This window comes from Adiantum capillus-veneris, chromosome 1 (assembly GCF_014529385.1).
Source record: "Adiantum capillus-veneris isolate H3 chromosome 1, ASM1452938v2, whole genome shotgun sequence".
In the NCBI taxonomy this organism is placed as follows: domain Eukaryota; kingdom Viridiplantae; phylum Streptophyta; class Polypodiopsida; order Polypodiales; family Pteridaceae; genus Adiantum; species Adiantum capillus-veneris.
This window is the reverse complement of record NC_140931.1, coordinates 112,475,825-112,482,137: the sequence shown is the minus strand read 5'-3', so window position 1 is coordinate 112,482,137 and position 6,313 is coordinate 112,475,825. Positions and strand designations below refer to the sequence as shown.

Genomic DNA, 6,313 nt, shown 5'->3' with positions numbered 1-6,313 from the left:
CCCCATTGAAGAAGGTTGTAAAAGGATGGAGCAAAAATTTGATGGTCATTTTTGGACTAGGCCATATAAAACTAACATGTCCATAAATTGTACTGCTAGGCTTAGTTATTGCTTGGGGTCATTAGTTTTTCACAGAGTTCTTTGTCCCTGTTTTTTTGAAGAACATCAAGTTCAATGTATCCTTCTTTCATGGTTACCTAGATAAGCAATTCAGCAAAGGGCTTCTATGTACAGATGAAAACCTGCGTATCACTTGTCATTGTTGCAAAAAAGTTGTTTTCTATGAGTGTACTTGTTCTTGCAAAGTGTACTACATTTTGCCCTCAGATCCGAAGCTTACAAGAATGATGATTCACATAGGTCATCACTTATATGAAGTTCAAGCAGGTACGTCAAGAGCCACAATAGAGAGAATACGGAAGATGGTTGCAAGTGTCTTGAAGGTGGATAGAAGCAGTGGCCCCAAGAAGAGTTCAGATGATTGTCGCTAGACAATTATTGGTTGATGCTATTGTTGGTTCAGATGAACTAAAAATGGGGGAGTCAGAGCCCTCAAATGTATTGGAAGAAATGATTCCACTAGTTCAAAATCAAAGGTAAAAAATTTAACATTTAGATTTTTCAATACTACAAGGTTATTTTAATTTATTACTTTTTTTGACAGATTTAAGATAATGGTAGCTACTGAGAAAAGACAACAAGACTTGATTGTTGGGGATGGGTTTGACCACATTATGCTTTTGAAGAAAAAATGTCACTTTCCTTACTTTCATGGAAGTCATTTCCCTGGGCAAGGTGGGCCTAATGATAAGTGCTACATCTTTAAGACGTCAACAAAAGGTCCAGGGTCTGGTATAGACCTTGTCAATCGCATGCGTCGAGGAGGAAATGGAGATTTGAGTGCTGCTTGGGTACATTTTGATCACACACACAGAATAGATGGATGGTCAACTATGTCATGCTCTGTCTATGATCCGAGGTAGTCTTTTGGTGTGTTGTAGCATTTTGTTATTGCACATTTGCAAACTTTTTGTAACTAAGATTTGTCTTTTTTCTTTAGTTTGAAGGGATTGATGGTTATAGCGGTTTGTGACACCAAAGAGGAGGATACAGACACACAAGTCCTATTTTGGAGATCTCTTAATAATGTGTTGGCTCAAAAAGGTTATCCATCAGCAGACTTTGCAGGATTTATGGCTGATGAGGCTAGAGCAAATTGGGCTGCCGTTCGTACAGTTTTCAATGAAGGACCAAATAACGTCATGAATGGAAGGGAAAGGTCTTGTCTCTTCCACTGGGAGCAAAGTCTACATAAATATACTAAAAAATATATAACCAAAGAAAAGTTTGGTATCCACAAAGACATGTGTGAGACTTGGCGCAATTCAAGGACAATGGGTTTGGCAATGAAGCAAGAAGAAGCAATTAGAAGATGGTGGGCAGATAATGTTGCAAGTGAGAATATCAAGTCATTGCAGAAATGGTTCAAGTGGTGGGAGACAAGGATATCTCACTGGGGTAGCTTAGACAATGAAGTATGATACAATCATGAGCCTCACCACAATCTTCTCTATTTTTGTATTTAACTAATTCAAAGTTTTTTTTTGGTGGAATGCAGATATCGATGAGTCCTTGGGAAAAAGCTCAAATTCCGAGTACCAATTTGTCAGAGACCATTCATGCTTCTTGGCTTGCTGGAGAAGGTGGTAGCAAAAAAAATTCTTTGTATGATGCATGCGTCACTGATGTCATCAATGCGTACATTCAATGCACAAAGCAACATGGCTATCTAGCAGGCAGATACATAGGGCTTGGTCCAGATATGCAAACATATCTAGAGAGATCAAGAAATAAAGCAAAAACTCTTAGCCCACTTGTGTTGGCACGTGCTCTCCAAGGGGCAATGTGGCAGGCACACCATTTTATGGGCAACCTTTATTGTATGGAGATAGGGAAACAATGCAAAGAAAGAACGCTAGAGGATTTGCAGAAACAACTTCTCATAAGCCTGGCTGTGTAATGGAGTCTAGACAACGAAAAGTGTGCGGACGACCACGAAAGATTTTGTTTGATATGGACATGGAGCAAGAGGGACAAAGCTTTGATGTGAATGCAGATTCCACAGATGAGGAGATTCATGCAAATAATGACATAATAGATGACACCATACCTTCTATTAGTGACTCACGTTATTGGTGATTTTGAGATTGCTGTGCCAAGGGGTCATCGGGCAATAAGAAGAATGCCTCAAAATGTCTCTCATAAGTGTTTTGGCATGCTTGAAGGGAGAAGACGTGAGAATGTCATGAAAAGTAGGTCTCCAGGACTTGTGGCCCCATGCTTTTGGAGAGAGAGAACTTACAAAGACAAGAGGCAACACCAATGGATGTGGTTTTGTGGCCATGATGTGCATCACACTGAAGTTGTGGCCAAACAAGTATTGTCACCACTGGAAAGTCCAACAACTTGTCTAGTAGAGAGTGGAACAGGTGTATCAAAGGAGGAGTATGCTGGTTTGCTAGGGGCAGGTTTTGTGATTAGAGCTCCTTCTCCAAATGCTGTCAAGGAAAGGGAGACAATGGGAACGTCTGACAAGTGCAACAAAAAATGGAGGTCCGATGTCTCTAAGGAGGCAAGTAAATGCATGGAAATGGGAGAACGTATGGAAGCTTGTTTTGTGCCAGAGATAATTTTGGTGCCTGCTCGTCATGCTATGTTCAAGATATTAACTCAAGATGTATATGATGTGCATGTGGCTATGGAGCCCTACTGTACATGCCCTAATTTTCAAGGCCGAGAGAAAGCAACAAAATCTTACTTGGCTTCTAAGCACCTATACTTTGTCTACACACAGATTCTTGGGTTGGATGGTAAGCAGCATATGATTATACATCAACCAACACTACGTGAAAGAGATCTCACTTTCATCTTGAATCAACCCCGATGGTTTACGCCTTCAAAGAAGTAGAGAAAAAATAAATGCCTAGTAGTTTGCTCAAATTTTTTTGACATTTTGGTGGGTGATTTGTACACTTTGTGAGCTTTATTTTGGAATTTCCCAGTAAAACAATCTCTTTGATGGCATGCTTTTTGCCTTGTACTATTTTGGATCATAAAGATTAATGCTTTTGAGGAATCTTTATTTGAATTGATGGTGGTGCTTGTACTTTTTTTTTTGTTGAAGCCTTGTAGTTTTTTCTACAAGAATGACATACAAAGAAGAGTGGGTTGGGTTGGAGTTTTTATTAATACACTAATGCTTTTGTTGTGAAGGGATTGGAGTACATGCAGCAAACTTGCAAAAATAGATAAAACTTAGAAACATCTAAGTGAACACTCTAGTGGTTGCATGCAACTTAGAAAAACCTAAACTATGTGAGAAAGCTCCAAATGAAAAGCTATCAAACTTGGGCTCCTGTATCGACCAATACATTTGTGCTATGATTTTTTAGCTGTACTTTGATGCGAAGGTCCATTCCATCTAACCATTCATTATCTGCTGATACTGCATCCTTCTATAATTTCCATCTAGTTCTAAAGTGTTGATGGGAATAGGTATTTGTTGATTTTTCAGAGTTGCTTTCCTTTTGAGTACTCGGATCTGAAACTTCCTCTTGGGCTTCATCAATGAACTGCTATCGTTTTATCTTTCTTTACTTTGCTGCATGCATCTTTTCTAGCAGTTCATTGGGTAGTGGAAAATTGTACTTCTTTAAACGGCATCCACTAATCCAAGTAGCCATTGGTTCACCATGTAGAGTGGACAATTTAACTGCTCCACTTGGAGATATGTCTTCGATGATGAATTGTTTGTTTCTCTTTTTCTTAAACTTGGGAATATGTTGCTTAAGGGAGTAGACTAAAACTAAGTCCCCTTTTTTAAATTTTTTTGTAACTAGATGGGAATCAAAAAACTGTTTTTGTTTCCGCTTTTGTGCATAAATGTGAGCTATAGTTGTTAGTCTTTACTCATGAAGATTTTCTAAATCTTCAAGCCTCTCTGATAATTCATGTCCTCTTCACTCAAGATTTTTTGCTACCCTTAGTGTCGGCAATAGAAATTCTATCGGTAGTATAGCATCAAGACCATAAACAAAGTTAAAGGGTGTAGCATTTAAAGCTATCTTGAAATGAAACTCTATAAACCCATAGAGTGGCATGGAGATTCATTTGCCAATATTTGCGTTCTAAACTGACCACTTTAGTCAATACTGAGCTAATAATTTTATTCGTATGCTTAGCTTGTTCATTTGCTTATGGGTGATAGGTAGCCGATTTGTTATGGATGACCATAAATTTATTAAGCAGATACTCAATTACCTCATCGAAGAAATGAGTTCCCCTATCACTGACAAATTCTATTGGCATTCCATATCTTGTGAACACATTCTTATACAAGAATGCGGCTGTGGTTCTGGCATCATTCTTTTGTGTTGGTTTAGCCTCTGCCCACTTGGTTAGATAGTCCGTAGCTACAATGACATATTGAGCTTGGGTTCTATAAGCAGGTGGTTGTATTGGCCCAACAAAGTCTATACCCCATTTTGCAAAAGCTCTATCCCCGCCATTGGTCTTAAAGGCCTGCTATCTACACGGGTTGGCATTTTTTCTCGTTGAACTGCATCACATCTTTGAATATATTCTTTGGCATCTGGAAAAAGTGTTGGTATTGGCAGATACGCTGCGACGGACATCAGCATAGCGAGAACTCACCTAACATATAATGTCAACTGAGGACAAAGCTCGACCCGTAGGCGCGTGGAAGAAAGAAAAGGGTGTCAACCTCTACTCGACCGACTAATGACTACTTCCTACAGAGATATCAAATCTACATGCCATTGGTTCTGTGAATGTGAGAGTCTCCTATGATGCTACCGCAAGCCAAAAGCCCATCAAACAATCTCAAAACTTCGCGAAACTCAAGGGAAGTCCTACACACACTGGAAGGCCGCTATCCCTAAGGTCTTTGACCACAAATCCTAACCCAATACCCTCCGTGCAAAAAACGCGTAGGATGTCTGGTCGGATTTTACAGCTCACTGTTTCTAAAATCTAATATGCCTAATGTGTATCTCTACTCGCTCTCATCGCGTGGATACGCTGAAATGCCAAAACAAACAAAGTTTACTCATCGAAACTCCAAAAGTAGCTCGGGGGTGAATCTGCCAAAACACAGACGAACGCGCATGATGTAAGCATCAACGCATAGCTCTCCTCGTGGGCAACACGCTATTGCTCTCCGTTTGCGATTCCGACCACCGTAGCTCTTATAGCACACACACACACTCTCTCACTCTCTCACAGTCTCCCAGTCGACACAGAAGATAAGATTATTAGAAGTCGCCTTACAAAGCTTTAGGTTTTGGTTTATATACTAAACCTTAGAAAACCTAATGTCCGGCCAAAATGACCTGATTTGTCCCTAGGCTTCTATACAACTTAATTACAACACCGTGAGTTGGCTTTGCTCATCCAACAAGCATCTGTGGCCAAAATACAATTGCTGACTTAAAATATGAAGTTCATGTAAACATTACAAAAGTGGCCGTAATGGCTCAAAATAATAATAACGGGACATCCGACGATGTCCATGAGCTTGTATCTTCACATTACAACATCCATCTTCATCTTCATCACTTCATCAGCATCTTCATATGGAATCTTCAGAGAATCTTTGAGGAATCTTCATGGAATCTTTGTGGAAACGTTGTTGAAAGGTTGACGTGTCAACACTCTCCCCCTATGAATTCTTGTCATCCCCGACAAGACCCTATGTTGCAGTGGCCTTGACGAGTGCTTCATGTTTTGGTGTTGGTTGAAGCTTTTGTTGTTGCAGTTGCTTCTACTAGATGCTTTGTATGTTGTAGAGTACCTTTTTCTTGTACATGTAGTGTAGTTGAAGCTATAGCTCTCCCCCTCTGATTGGTTGTTGTAGTGTGAATAAGTTGAGTGAGGTTTGTTGTTGCAGCAAGTCTTTATCTTGGCAGCTCTGTATTGTTTGTTCTTTGGGTGTCATCCTGCATGTGTACCTGTAAACTTGAAGCCTTTTTGAAAATTTTCGGGCCGCTCCCCTTTGATTTTCTAGTTGATGAGCATGTAGTTGCTTGGGGATGTGGTTGGTCTGCTTTTTTGTGTTTATATAAAAAAATAAAATAGTAAAAATAAAATGTGGCGTATATTACAAAATGAAGGTCTTGAATACCTGGATAGGACTAAAGGGAAAAACCTAGTGGGAAAAAAATGCCTTTAGTCACAATTAAATGCCTTTAGTCACAATTAAATGTGAGGCTATATGTACTTATATTTTGATGTA

General features: G+C 39.5%; 1 pseudogene; it reads left to right on the top strand.

Annotated features, from left to right (window-relative positions):
• Nucleotides 1-2,019: 2,019 nt before the first annotated feature.
• LOC147465367 (uncharacterized) lies at nt 2,020-2,968 on the top strand (annotated as a pseudogene).
• The last annotated feature ends 3,345 nt before the right edge of the window (nt 2,969-6,313 follow it).